This window comes from Myotis myotis, unplaced genomic scaffold, assembly GCF_014108235.1.
Source record: "Myotis myotis isolate mMyoMyo1 unplaced genomic scaffold, mMyoMyo1.p scaffold_m19_p_8, whole genome shotgun sequence".
NCBI lineage: Eukaryota > Metazoa > Chordata > Mammalia > Chiroptera > Vespertilionidae > Myotis > Myotis myotis.
In genome coordinates this window covers 36,857,408-36,872,644 of record NW_023416390.1, presented here as the reverse complement: position 1 = coordinate 36,872,644, position 15,237 = coordinate 36,857,408, and the positions used below count along the sequence as shown (strand labels likewise).

Here is a 15,237-nt window from a genome sequence, read left to right as displayed (position 1 = left end):
ATAGTTACCTTCTATTTATGGCAAATTTCCTTCTTAAATATATGTATTTATGTTTGAAAGTCAACTTAAAGAAACATATTTAACAGTAAAACACAATATGACGAAAACGAATGCCAGATGTATAATCAAGAAAGAATGCAGCTGCTGCCAAGTGTTTTGTTTCACAAAATCACCTTCAAAAAGTCTTATACGAGTTTGCAGTAAATGTTTTAGAGGATTAATCTCACTACATTCCTGGTCTAGTTCCTTGCTTGCAAATTGCATGGCTGGCTGAGTCCTTCGGCCCTTTTCTCTTTGTCATGCTTATTTTGTTATCAAGACAAACTCATTAACTTTTTACTCGAATTAAGTCCTAAAAGCTTCTCAATGACCAGGTGCCAGGCATCCCACTCTGTCCAATTAAACTCTACTTGGGCGAGAACTTCCATGCACATCCACTTGATCAGACAGAAAGCGCAAAGCAAGGAAGTGAAACCCCCAGGAAAGTGGAAGGTGAACAGCACGGCACAGGATGAGGCTGTGTGTCATTCTGCCAAGCACACCTCCTGTCTCAGTTCCCACACGTTTGGGCTGGGTTAGCAGTTACCTATTATCTTCAGAATTCTCTCTCCAGGTTGTATGCCCCTGAGAGCAGGAACTAAATGCTACTGTAAATGTCTGCTATGTGTTTACTTAAAGTCACTGGCATCAAAGAACCCGAACTGCCTCATTATGCAGTGCATTGTGTAGAGTTCAGAAACAAAGACAGGGCTCCCTCACAAGCAGAAGGACACTTGAGGAAATCACTGTTTTCATGCCATTAAGAGTAAACCTGAGATATACAGGTTCTGAGAATCATAAATACGAGCTTTTTCATTTCAATTTCACAAACTTGACAGTTAGTACAAAAGTGAGGGAAGGTGTCTCCTGTGTGAAACATTAAGTTCTTGGTCAGCTCACATTTAGCGAACCCGGAACCATCAAGAGTAGGTTCTTTTGAAACAAGTTGGGGGGGGGTGTTTTATTTTAGGCACCAAAGCTACCTTTCCACTTTTAAGCCAAGCTACAATTCTGAAAACATATGTAAACCAGAATATATTTTTAGAAGTCACTATCCTTATTTATTCCATTGTACAATTCTCATTTACATTTGTTCTTAATAATTTTATATGGAAAAAACTTCTTCAGGCTCTTTCTCTTCTGTCATTATAAGAAAGTCATGTCTACACACATACTTCTAAAAAAAGGCAAGAAAGACCAACCCATAGTGTCCAGAGGGCACATTCAGGTGAGAAAATGCCGAGGAAAATATGCAAGGAGGTTATTGCTAGAAAAGTCAGGGCAGTGGTCCCTCCTTCGTGGTGGGAGGGGTCTGTCACTGGAGGGTAAGGGGACTCAGTTCTATTATTTGACCAGGGCAGCGTTCACTTTATAATTCATTGAGCTATAGATTTGACTCATGTGGTTTTTCTATGTTTGTGTTTATTTTATAATAAAAACATATTTAAAACAGCATACTTTTAATTTAACACTGCTTCATCTGTCAGAAGAACGAAAGACATATTACACATAAAAGACTTTTCTTAGTTCAAGGAATACTAAAACATGGCTCCCTAGAGGAAACTCCTTCCTCACAGCAAACTTAGATCCACTCTACTGTAAACATTGGCACAGCTGATGCTGAAACTCAGGGTCATCTGAGGAAGACAGATACACTTGAGTCAATGCCCCAGGAGGGACCCTGCTGTGACGTTCCAAAGAAAAATCTATCTGCTATGACATAATAGTAATGTGGCATAAACTACCCGTTTAATGAGCATTCAGCTTTAAGTTTAAGAAAGCCTTGAAAGTAAGAAACTCCAGTGCTGTGAATGTCAGCTAACCTTGTTCTCAAAGGCTATCCATCTATTTCAGAACAAGCAGCATAACTGGATACTTCCTGTAGAAAGTGAGGCTGATCATCCAAGTCACTTTCTACAGCCCGATGACTTCCTTCAGCCTGACTCTGGGAAAGATGTCTGCATTGAGCCGTTTTTACAAATTATGACCTACAGAAGTTACTTTGTTCTGTTCTGTGTGCTTATAAACCAACATTACAAAGGCAAGAATATGCAAGCCAGACTAGAAATAAACACAGCAAGGTCACTACCAGTCCCTGACACACCCAGTGTTCTGCAGCCCCTGCTCACGTCTCTGCTGCTGCCAGAGAACCTTTCCAGAAATCCCGAGAGAAGTGACCTCCGAGGGACCGCAGCCCATTTTCCCATCTTCCTTGCACCAGACTGAAATGCTTTGTGGTCTTCATTTCTAAAAATACTGCTGGTAGCTGTATAGTTTCCACTACTGACATTTAGTGCTACCTACGACAAACTCAGCTCCTATGCGTACATACTCATTTAATAAAAAACTTAAAAAACCACCTTGAGACATATTCCACCTTAAAGTTGGAAGAATTTGGTTCAAAAGTCTGCCAAGGCTTTGACTAACGATGTGTCAATGCAGGTTTGTAACAAATGTTGCCTGGGGAGGGAGGGTGTTGATATCCAGGGAGGCTGTGCCAGAGTTGGGGCAGGGGTCATATGGGAATTCTCTATAACTTCACTCAGTTTAGCTGTGAACTAAAAACTGCTCTAAAAAAAAAAAGAAAGAAAAAAAGAAAAAAGTCTAGTAAAAACAAAAGTCTGCCACAGAACACATAACTCAGAAGTGACAGAGTCAGGACTCAAGCCCAGCCTGGATTTGGCCACCATGTTCCTGGTCTCTGCTGGAAAACCAGCTCACAGCTCCCCAGACACAGCAGCCCGTAATCACACAAAGGGAGCTTGCTCAAATTTCTCTGTGCAAAAAAAATCTACCTTCCATGAAATATTTTTGGTTGTTTCTTTTTGGAGGACCAAAAAACACACAACAGGTTCTTGAATAATGTCATTCTGTTTAATGTCATTTCCTTACAACACCGATGAGGAAAAAAGTCCATTCCTGGTGGGACCACTGTCTGTGTGGAGTGTGCACAGTCTCCCATGTCCATATGGGTTTCCTCCAGGGACTCCGGGCTCCTCCCAAATCCCAAGGATGTCACGTGAGGGGAATGCCCTATGTACAGGTACAGTGTCCCTATCTTTGTGTGCATGGGTGGCCCTAAGATGGAAGGGCACCGGTGGGGGTGGGGCGCCCCCACCTTGCGCCCTGAGCTGCTGGAAGAGGCTCCAGCCATCCATGACCCTGAACTGAAACCAGCAGGTTAGAAAATTGTTACTTGTTTTTACTATTAATGTTTCTCAAATGTATGTGTAGCTGACGTTTATTTCAATGTTTAATATTAGAAGTGTTTGGGGTCTTTATTTAGAAGTTTGGTGATGTTTTTGTGACCAGAAATATGTGGTAGGAACTTAGCTCTGATTCACATCATTAGCTGCTGGTAAAACTGGCTTACTTTAGGTTGTTTCTCTTAATGTTACAGTTTCCAAGAACCTGTCGACGACTAAGTGAGGACTTGCTGTACTTCTACAGTGACCAACGAAGGACGCAGAAGATGGCACTCATTCCCCTGCACGTTCTAATATCCTAAACCCCACTGCAGTGTTGGGAATGAACTTTTGGTGCTGGTGGCATTTAAATGGAATTGTCACCTGGTTCTCAACCTTGGATTGCATTACCTCTTTAACACAATACAGCAAGAGATGGACCCTTTTTATTCCCTTTCTAGTAAGCATGGCTGATAGGTTTTAGAATAAACAACTGAGTAATTCAATCAATGTAAGGACCTGGAGGAAAACCGTCAGAACCTGCATTGCCAGGCAAGGCTTCATAGAGCTGACAAGGAATAAATGGCTGGCCAGTGGAGGGCGGGTGGGCATCCCACCCAGGGAACAGGGCCAGCTTCACAACACCCCCTCCCCAGGATACAGCCCATCTGTTGAAAGCCATAGAAAACACGTCTGGTGCTGAAAAGCTGGGGAGAAGGGCACTTCGGAACTCACCTGTACACTTGCTCCAATAGGTGCTTCAGGATTGATGTCACATATGTGAAGCCTAAGGACTGACAAGAACCTGCATCCTGGGCAATGCTGTCCCTCAAGTACCATGAAGGGCAGTCATAGTCGCCAACCTCAAAAACCTCTGGTGTTGAAGGGCAGCTCACGAAAACAGAAAGGTGTCCCCAGGCTGTGATAAAAGAGGCCAAATAATCATGTGGACACTCAGGCACTCATGGGAAATGAGGAAGGAAGGACACAGCAGTAGCCTGGGGGCAGGGGGTGGAAGTCTGGAGGCAGTGCACCTGGGATCTAAGTCTAACTCAGCCATGGATGAGTGGTTATTTCACCACACCCAGCCCCACTCTTATGACTTTAGATAACCAATATTTTCAAACCTTACAATTCTTTTACTCCCTAGGTTTTTAAAAGAACTGCCTGAGCACTAAATAGATGTCAGTAATTTTGACCTTCTACCATCAGGTATCCTGACTTTACATGAAACAAAATTCTATTAGCTGAAAAATAAAGTTTAAAAATTGTTTTTATTTATTGATTTTAGAGAGAGAGGAGGGGGGAGGACAGAGAATACATTGATTTGTTGTTCCACTTATTTATGCATTCATTGCTTGACCCTGGACCGTACTCGCAACCTTGGAGTATAGGTATGGCGCTCTAACCAACCAAGTACCTAGCCAGGGTGTGAACAATAAAGTTTTAAGAGCTGAAATGAATTTGGATAGCTGACTGATTTTCAACATTTTTTTTTTATATGAAGTTGCCCAATTCACCATCAAAATCTTCACAAAGTCAGAAAGAGGTCTATACCAGTACACTGCTTTGATGTGAAAGCAGGTGTTTGGCGCACTAACTTCTGTTAGAGGAGTAGGAATATAAACACAAGCATTTGCTTATATTAAAAAGACTGAAGGATAAAGCAGAAACTAATGAGACAGGTAGGCATCGGACTGGGGAGAGGGGAGCGTTGGGAAGACATCCTGGAAGCCACTTCTAATATACTATGTTTAGTCATGTTGACTTGGGAACCTTGTAAATGTTCTTATATGATTAGAAAGCAAAATTAAATCAGTTTTTTAGAAAAGCAAGCGCTAAAATTTCAAACAAAATGAGACAGATGATCCTCATTGTACACTAAAACAGTGACTAAACTACAAAGAGAATTAGTTCAAGTAACTTTAAAACTTAGTAACTTCGTTATATATCACTAATAAAATGTATCCTAATCATTAAAAGACTACAAGTGAAACCAGAATGTGGCATATTCCATAAAAAAGTGACCTCATTTCTTCAATAAATGGCAAAGAAAGTGGGGAGGGAGGAAAGAAACTATTAAAAGACTAGAGGCCCAGTGCATGAAATTTGTACACTGGTAGGGTCCCTAGCAGCTGCTGGCCAGGTACTCCCTTCCCTTCCCTCAGCCGCCTGCTGCTGTCTGCTGCTGCTGCTGCTGGCCAGGGCCTCCCTCCCTTCCCCAGGCCAGCCTGCCCCCTAGTCGAACTCCTGGAAGAACTCTGGTTGAGGGAACAATTTGCATACTACACTTTTATTATATAGGATGTTACCTGTCAGATGTGGACCTTATTTGAATCCTGAATCAAGTATTTATGGAACAATCAGGGAAATGTGAATAGTAACTAGATATTATATGTTATAAAGTACTGTTAATTTTCTTAATGGTATTGTGTATATGTAAAGGATAAAATGGAATAATGTCTAGGATTTACTTTAATATAGTAAGATGGAGGGGACTGTAGACGAAACAAACAAAAAACCCCCAATCTACTTGCCCATATGTTGACTATGGAAGCTGGGTTTGATATATTACCCCTACTTTTGTGAATGTTTGGAATCTTCCATAAGTTAAAAACAAACAGGTCTAGCAACAAGTTTCAATGTATATAAGGATCTAAGGATCCCCTGGAATAGTGCACAGCTGATAGGGAGTGTGTGAGGTTCCTACACAATGAAATGCTGGCTCAGGCCCTCCCAGGCCAAGGTAACATAAGGCAAATTCTTCAAGATTAAAAAAAAAAAATTGACTTAAAAAACTACACCATGCATTATAAATTCACTGTTTCCTTTGTCACCTCCATTTTATTTCAGTTATTGTATTTTTCAGTTCTAAAATTCCAACTTGTTTTTCTTTATATCTATATATATTTTTTTTTTTTGGCTAAAACTTTCTATCTTTCCACTTGTTTCAAAAGTACCCTTACTTCTTGGAACATTTCAATAATAGTTGCTTTAAAGTGTGTTTTAGTTTTTTTATTGAAACCATAACAGCTTACCACAAACTTAGCTTCTTAAAATAACAGCCTTTTATTATCTCAGTTTCTGTGGGTTGGCAGTCTGGATTGTATGGACCAGCAGAGTTCTCTGCCTAGGGTCCCGTAAGGTCTAAGTCAGGGTGTCAACTGGCTTAGGGTTTTATGTGGCTGCTCTGGGAAGAAGGTACTTCTGGGCTCGTTCAGTTCTGCTTGGATACAGGACTGAGGTCCCCAGCCCATGCTTCTGGAGCTGCCTCACCCCATGGCTCCCTCCATCTTCAGAGGCAGCATGCTGAATCCTTCTCAGGCTTCCACGTCCCTTCTGCTGCAGCTGGGGAATGAACTCTGGTTTTAAAGACTTATGGAAATAGATGAGGCCCTGCTGGATGATCCAGGACACCTCTCCTTTAAGATTAGCTGATTGGGACCCTAAATTACATCTGTAAAGAGCTTTTGCAGCATAACATAACATGTCCCCAGAAGTGATACTAGTGGATAAAGGTCATGAAGGCCCAATTTTTGCCTACTCCAAGTCTTCATCAGGTGATTCCAACACCTGCAGCATTTCAGCTTTTGTCTGACTTTTCTCTTGTGAGGTGGCATTTTCCTGGTTCTGCATATACTGGGTAATTTTGAATTGTATCCTGGACATTTAAAAAAATGTGTTATGAGACCTTGGGTTTTGTTTCAATCCCATGCAGAATGCTGGTACTTTTGCTTTGGCAGGCACTGGCCTGGCTGGGTGCAGGCTGCAAGTCCCGACCAGCCATCTCCAGGCTGTGGATGGCTTCAGCTCATCTGTAGAGGCTCTGTCCTCCCGTGTACCGCAACCCAATGGCCAGCATTGTTTCCATTATTTGAGTTGCCAAAGTCTCTGGCAAGTTGCTCAGGGTCAGAATCATGCCCGCACAGCTCAGTGTTGAGCCCCAAAGTTCATAAACCACTTGGGTCACTTTTCTGAGCTCCTCCCTCTTCACAATCTCCCTTGTGTACTTTCCAGTTGCCTGGGGCTCTCCTCAGTCCTCCAGCCAGAAACCTGGGGCTTTAGTCATTTCCTGTGACCAACCCATGTCTGGGACCAAGCTGCAGGAGGAGAGGGAGACAAAGCAACAGGGTTCCCCTACTCCCTTAGAGATTCAAGTGTCTGTAGGCTCCTGCTGCCACAGGTCTGAGTGGAAGACAAGGAAGGAGAGGACAAGTGTGGCTTTCCTCACCCTCTCTCTTCTCCTGCAGCTCTCCTTGCTCCCACCTGTGCCCATCTCTGGGTTTCAGATGTCTGAAGACCAGGCTGGGGATGCTGGGAGAAAAACAGGAGCCTCCCTGTTGGTGCAGTGTACTTTAAATTCTGTCCTTTGTACCCAATCCGCCTGTCACCATTTACTTGTCAGAGTTCCCAAATAGCTCCATGCAGCTGTCCAGGCTTATAGTCAGTGGGAGAGTCAGCGTGGAATGTACACATTTTGCCTTCTTGGAACCAGTCCTTGACATGCATACACACTAAACCAGGTCTACAGTGGTTATCTCTGGGCGAGGCAAGAGAGTTGATTTCTATTTCCTTTCTTCCAATAATCTGTACTTTTCAAATTGCCATTACTATTGAAATCAGATGGCTTTTCTGCAGACTACTGTTTAATTACAACCTGCTTTAGAAGTCTTCATTGACAGGGTTACTTATAGTATGTTCACCTGCCAAGAGAAAGCAGGAAGGACTATTCCATCTTTCCTCTAGTTGTGCTCACTCTTCTAAAATAGTTCATTTAACCCTGGTTGTTGTGGCTCGGTCTGAGCCTTGTCCCCTACACTGAAAGGGGCAGGTTCAATTCTCGGTTAGGACACATACCCAGGTTGTGGGTTTGACCCCAGTCGGGGTGCATATGGAAGGCAACCGGTCGATGTTCCTCTCTCACACTGATTCTTCTTATTCTTTCACTCCCCTCCTCTCTCTAAAATCCATTAATTTAAATAAATCAGTTCACTTAAATAAAAATTAATATTTTCAAACACCCGGAATAGCTATCTTGTTCAGATACAGTCATGGGCTGTTAATGACTGGGATACAGTCTAAGACATGCATCATTAGGTAATTTGGTTGTGCAAAAATCATAGAAGCACTTACACAAACCTATATGGGACCACCTATTGTTCCCAGTCTACTAGCCTGGACAGCACGTTACTGGGCAAAACACCATGGGATTAAATCAAGCACAAGAGAAAATGATGTTATCAAGAGACAGTAAACACAGATGTATGAGGCTGCGGCCGGTCTAACACAGCTGCTGTTTTATAGAAAACATTTTTTTATAAGTAGGAAGAGTACACTCTAAAACAGGGATGGGGAATGTCCAGCCCGTGAGCCATATAAAGTCGGCAAAATCATTTGGTCTGGCCCTGCCAAAGTATTAGGGGTGAGTTAATTATTTGTTTGACCAGATATAGTAGGCTAATTTATTTTTATTGATTTCAGAGAAGAAAGGAGAGGGAGGGAGAGACATCAATGATGACAGAGAATCATTGATCGGCTGCCTTCTTCATGCCCCCTACTGGGGATTGCGCCTGCAACAGGGATATGCGCCCTAACTGGGAATTGACCTCCTGGTTCACAGGTCAACACTCAACCACTGAGCCACTGGGCGGGGCAGCAGGCTAATTTTTAAGCTGATAATTTCGTATGGCCTGCGAGTGATGTTATAAATATACAAATGGCCTTTGAGAAAAACATTTCCCCACCCCTGCTCTAAAATAATGGTAAAAAGAATACAGTAAATACATAAACCTGTAACATGACCATTTATTACCATTTTCAAGTATTATGTACTGTACATAATTGCATGTGCTGTACTTTTATAAGTATCAGCAGGGTTTTTTACACTAGCATCACCACAAACACGTAATGTGTTGCTCTATGTTGTGATGGCTATGACATCACTGGGATTTTTGGGGAACTGTTGTATATGAAGTCCCTTATTGGACAAAAGGTTGTTATGTGGCCATGGCTGTAGAGACTTGTTCCCCCAACATTCACCTGGTTAAATACCACCAATACCACTGGGGTTTGCATCGTGAAGGAGACAAGCATTAATGAAGCCGAGCCATTTAAACAGTCTGTGAAATTGCCTCGTATGCTTCCTCCTTCCCAAACACATTCTCATTGGCGGCTGGAGGATGCTCAGAACTCCCTCGCCCCCAAGAGCTCTACTGTGTCATCATCTGGCATCAAGCAAAGGACCAGAAACTACCCCTGCAAAAGCAGCTATTCTGCCTCGGATTTTTGGCCCCTCACTTGCACTGGCCCCTCCCAAGGTCCTATGCAAACTGTGCCTATCATTAGAGCCTTTTGTAAAATTTGCAAAAAATATTCTAATTGCAATGGACTAAGACTGCTGCCTCTTTGCACTCTCTCCCTTTCCCTTTATATCAGGTTGCTTAGAAGGGGCATCTTAGATCCAGCTAAGGGCGCAATGAGTTGGAAACATTTATTTTAGGTTTAATAGGTTCATTTATATGTTGTTCGCTGTTACTTCTGTGTATACTTAAGTTATGACCAGCCATCTCAGTGCAGGTGTGGCTTCCAGGAATACTGTTATAGCATTGTGCCTGCTCACCAGGGGCTAAGACAAAGGGCCAGGTGGGGGCTGCAGCACGGGACTAGCACGGGAAGTGTGTGGGCAGAAACAAGGCTTGAAAACCTGTGGCGCTCCTGTCAGAAAAATTGATAATGTAGTAATATAATTATAAATGTACCATAGATTTTTCTACTTTTTTGAATGGAATTGTGCAAAACAGAATTTAAAAGAACTCATACTTTGCCGAAATCGGTTTGGCTCAGTGGATAGAGCGTCGGCCTGCGGACTGAAAGGTCCCAGGTTTGATTCCGGTCAAGGGCATGTACCAGGGTTGCGGGCACATCCCCAGTAGGAGATGTGCAGGAGGCAGCTGATCGATGTTTCTAACTCTCTATCTCTCTCCCTTCCTCTCTGTAAAAAATCAATATATATATATATATATATATATATATATATAAAAGAACTCATACTTTCCCAAGACACACAGCTGTAGCTGTACTAGAAACAGCAAATATGTCTATATGTGAAATCATGTTTTCTGTATCTATCAATAATAAAGTTTTTTTATCAACTATGCTAGAGGAATCACTAAATTCTTTCCATTCTCTGTCATATGAAGAGGCAATTAAAAGTACACAGTCAAAGAAAAAGTACTACAGCATGTATCAGGTAATTAACAAATGTGCTATTTTCTGGGATTTAGTGATTTGTGTTCCTGGTCAGATTCTTCAAATCTGTAACTTACTTGTTTTTTTAAAATTCTTAATAATTATTCACTTTCAAAATTAATTATTTGTAACATTGTATTCTTGTCTTAAAGAGGCCCTCCTTCGCCCAACTGTGTAAGTTTCAGGCCCCATAAAATTTGGCATCTGCCCTTGCCCCAAATGAAATCTAATTTTATTGAGCACCCAAGTAAGTACTTAAGGACACGGGACTTTACAAGAGAGAGAAAATCCCTTCCATTATAGTGGAAGACTATAAACAGGAGAGTGTGCTAAATGGTGGTAAGTCCATGGAGAATGTCAAGTAAGGACAGCAGATGGGATGTGACAGGTGGAGAGGAAGGGGGAAGGCCTCAATAAGAAGACAGCACCTGCATCAGGCTTAAAGAAGATCCTGGTGCATATTCCAAGAGCCACCGCATCCCGAGTGACCGCCATTGCTAGGAGCCCATGCCACACCCTCCTCCATGTCATTGCATTTGATACTCAGGATCCCATTTACAGACCAAGGTGCAGAAGGGTTAGTGACTTGCTTGTGGTCACTCAGCTCTGCAAGTGACCCAACCCCAATTCCATGGTGTATTGTCTCCTCTCTGCTTTGAAGGACCCAGGTGACTAGCACAGGGACACAAAGATCTAGAAGGGGAGACAACCATGTAAGTGGCCAAGAGCACCTCCCCACTGTAGTACCAGAGAGCAGAAAGTACGAGGTAACATCAAGGAAGAGAGTGCTGCTAGCCTGACCCAGAGAGGCTTCCCACGCCTGAAGTTGGAGTTGGGTCTTGCAGGTGACAGGAGACCAGCTGGACAAAGAGCAGTGTGCACAGGCATGGGACTGCTGGGTAAGAATGGAAGGCTGTGTGTGGCTGGGGCCCCAAGGATGCCCATGGCCGGCTGGGCAGTGAGGGTGTCATGGCCCAACCTAAGAGGTCTGGATGCAATTTCACACCTATTTGAGGTCTATAGCTGGGAAACAATGAGGAGAATAAGCTGGGAGAGATGGGCTGAAGAGTCATCACTGCATCCTACAACATTATAGTAACATTTTGCATTTGAATTTTAAAATGGCTATAAACCAAATACCAGTTTAGGGGTAAAACAATCCTATGACTCTAAATAAAACTACTTATATCATTCTAATTTCACTTCTGATCCTTGTCCACGTCCTCACATACTTTTACAACATATAATTGCTGTGTACACAGTTTTGCCTTTTGGGTTAAGCCATGTTTTTGAACACATTTCAATTTTTTTGTGAGGGAAGGACAAGAATGGGGTTGCCAGAACATGCTTATTGGCTGTGGAGTGCTATTGCATGCATATTGGAATTTGTTTTAAAAACTGGAATTCCAAAATCACAGTCTTTATCACATACTGCCAGTTGCTCTCCAAAAAGATTAGATTTACAGAATCACCACCAATGTAACTGCTCCCCAGAAACTCACCAAACACTGGGATTTTTTCATATTAAGTTTTATGGAACCCTCACCTTTTTTAGTCTGCTGCCACGGTAAAACCTGGAGTGACTGCGGTTTTCCTGCATACCTAACACTATGGTGTGTGCAGGAAGCTCGTGACCCATTGGTAAGCTGATAAGAAAGCGGGTGAAGGAAAAATGCAAACAAACCTGAAAGGGGAAGCAGCATGTGCTGTACTTTTATACATATCAGCAGGGTTTTTTACACTAGCATCACCACAAACACGTAATGTGTTGCACTATGATGTTGTGACGGCTACGACATCACTAGGATTTTTGAGGAACTGTTGTATATGAAGTATAGAGGTGTTGAGTATAGAGGTGTTGATGTGACTATGGTAGGAGTGTTTAAGAAGAAGGACAGAATTCCTTGTGGCTATATGGGTTTAAAGAACTTGCATAGAATTATTCCTGCATCAGTCTTTGCTTTGTCAATCCAGTGTATATCCTTCCCTCCATGCAGAATAACTGCTTAAATCCTGTCCACTTCTCACTGTCTACTCAGACTAATCTTTCACCTGAGAGCAGAATGGCTAGCATTTATTAAGCACTGACTGCGTACCAGGCATCTTGCTAGCAGCTATCCTATTAGTCCTCACAACAACCATCTGAGGTAAATTTTAACCCCATTTTATCAACAAGGAACCTTGTTGAGGCAGCAATGAATTAATACCATATAAACTTCTTTGGGAAAGGAATTAGTAAAGAAAGAACTTGGAAGTCCATGATGAAAAGATGTTCATGTGTGTAAATGAGCCCAAACTGGTGCAGTTCAGCAACCTGGGCCATGAATGTGCAGTAAATGGGGCGGGGCCCATACCAATTACTCCAGTGCCTCTCCTTTAAAACGGTGCCATGCAAACTGGCCACATCTCTGCAGATTTGAAAGAACCAAACAGAACCACCAGCATGACACAATTCACAACTCAACACAGAATTATGTCTTCCGGTGTTCAGGAACTCAGAAAAACTTTTCAAAAAATACCAGATACAGGAAATTAAAATTATATTTGGTCTACAGGTAAAGGTCACTCCATGGTGCTACCTCAAATGTCTTCTCCCATCTCGCTGGCATCGAGAAAATCTGTGTCCTCTGTTGCAACGCAGTCTACACTCTAACCTGGGGCCACCTGATGGTTATCAAACATTTCCATAGTGGTCCAGCCAAAGCTACCTCATGGAAACAAACAAAATGAAGGTAGAAAGAAAAACCACCCTCTAAAGATTTAGCCCTGGGTCTTAAGTCTTCCCATTTTTTCTTTACATTACGTAATGACGTTATTCCTATCAACATGCCTGTTTTGTTTTTTCACAGCCATTTCTGACTAGGACCAGGGTCAGTGAAAAAGATGCTTGTGTGATGGACTGGACCATATCCTGGTCCTACCCTTCATGATTTTCCTTTAGAAAGCGCCCCACTGCCTTAGGAAGACAGTATTTCCAGACCTTAGTGGAGTAAAAACTTTAATACCTAACGCCGAATTCCTACCTTTAGGATACAATAAGAGGAAAGGCCAAGAAGGGCCTGGTCCACGCCAACCAGGGGGAGCTGCCACCTGTGGCTCTGCGCAGGCCTCCACCGTGCACATCTGGGCCTCCGCGCGGGGCACTCTCCGTCCCACCCGCTCCCGGGGCCTCCACGCGGGGCACTACCGTCACACCACGGGGCACTCTCCGCCCCGCCCACCCACGGGCTCCACGCGGGGCCCTTCCGGGGCACCACAGGCCTCAGGCGGTGGGCTCCCCACACATGGCCCTCTTCTCACGGGGCCCGCCATCCTAGAAGGCCTCGCGAGCGCGGGAGTGGACTCCTCCGGTGGACCGCTGTCTGAGGCGCCCGAAACGCCGCGGTACATACGCACGCCCTGCCCAGACACTCGGCCTTCGGCTTCCGCCGCCCGCCCCCGCGTCCTTGCGGCCCCGAGTCCTCACCCGCCAGAGAGCCCGTGCAGTCTCCAGCAGCGGCCTCCGGTCCTCCGCCAGCTCCGCCCGCTCCCGACTGCCCGCGGGCCGCGCCGCGCCCCCGCCCCAGCCCGGAGCCCCACCCCCTCCCCCGCGGACACGCCTCCGATTGGCTTGTCTAGGCGCGGCATTGAATTCTGATTGGTGAACGGACCTGGAGTGGGCGGGGAGGCGGAGGGGCTCTTGTGGATTCTAATGCAAATCATCAGAAACTCGGCTCTCTAAGCTGGACTCTGTCCTGGGCGTGGCTTCGACTAGGGAGCGGGGCCTCGGGCTCGCTGGGCAGGTCCCGTACTCTGTCCTGGGCGGGGCCTGGACTTGGGCCTGGGCGGGGCTTCACCTCTGAGGGACCGGCGCGGTTAGCCCCTCCCTGAGGCTCCCTCCGCTACCGGCGGAGCCGTCCTTCTTAAATTCCACCCATTGCTCTCCTGGGGCTACCGAGACCATATAGACTAAGGGAACCGAGTGCAACAGGAGGATGTGATGCGGCGAAGATGCATTCCTCTTGGAGGAGAACCGCGGCCTTTCAGCCTTTGAGGACCACTCCTGCTTCCCGACCCCGACCCAAGCATGGAAATGTGACATCACCGCCCCCTCCCGGCTCGCAGGAGCACAAACTCCTTCTCCTCCAGAGGCTCGGTGAATGAACTTCAGGGCCACGCCCAAAGTGCCCTCCGAGATGGGTGTGGTGCTGGCACCGCGGCTTTATCCGCTAAGGCTGTAGAGGGGATTACTCCAAAACCGACTGGGGTCATCCTCCAGGCGACTTCTACAGTGCTCCCGACTCCTGAGCCATGCCCGATACCTCGTTTCCGAAAGCCGAGATGGGAGTAAGTGTCGCTCCCGGTAGGGGAGGCTCAGGTTCCAGGCACGGCAGAGACCCTCCCTCCTCCTGACCCCGCAAGCCCTCCACCGCTCCCTCTGGGACTTCCCTCCTAATGGCCCCCAGTGACACCACCGCCAGCCCCCACGTCAGTACCCCCAGCGGCTGCACTCACTGCCCCTAGGGTGACGCAAAGCCCCCACTAACCCCACCCGCACAACAGGTGCATAGCGCCATGGGGGACTGCAAACTGGAGAGTCTGGTTAGAGGGCGGGTGACCCTGTGGAGGCTGCAGCTTGCATGCTGGCTACCATAGGGGACAGAGAAGGAACTAGAGACAGCGGGAGCCTCACTACCCAGTGGGATAGCGAGTGCTGTCCAGACCTCCAGATCAGCCTTACAGTCCAGGTAAAGTGTAAAGGAACTTTCCTACTGATCTTAGTAAT

General features: G+C 45.0%; 1 protein-coding gene across 8 annotated transcripts in view; it reads right to left on the bottom strand.

The window, feature by feature from the left end:
• FARP2 (FERM, ARH/RhoGEF and pleckstrin domain protein 2) overlaps positions 1-14,026 on the bottom strand; it is a 101,321-nt gene extending 87,295 nt beyond the window's left edge. For all 8 annotated transcript variants that reach the window (XM_036320477.1, XM_036320479.1, XM_036320478.1 and 5 more), the window contains exons 1-2: positions 13,939-14,026; positions 3,960-4,143 (exon numbers count right to left, since the gene is read on the bottom strand). The gene's annotated coding sequence lies outside the window, so the exon portion shown is untranslated. The remainder of the gene's footprint in view (positions 1-3,959; positions 4,144-13,938) is intronic.
• Positions 14,027-15,237: the final 1,211 nt, after the last annotated feature.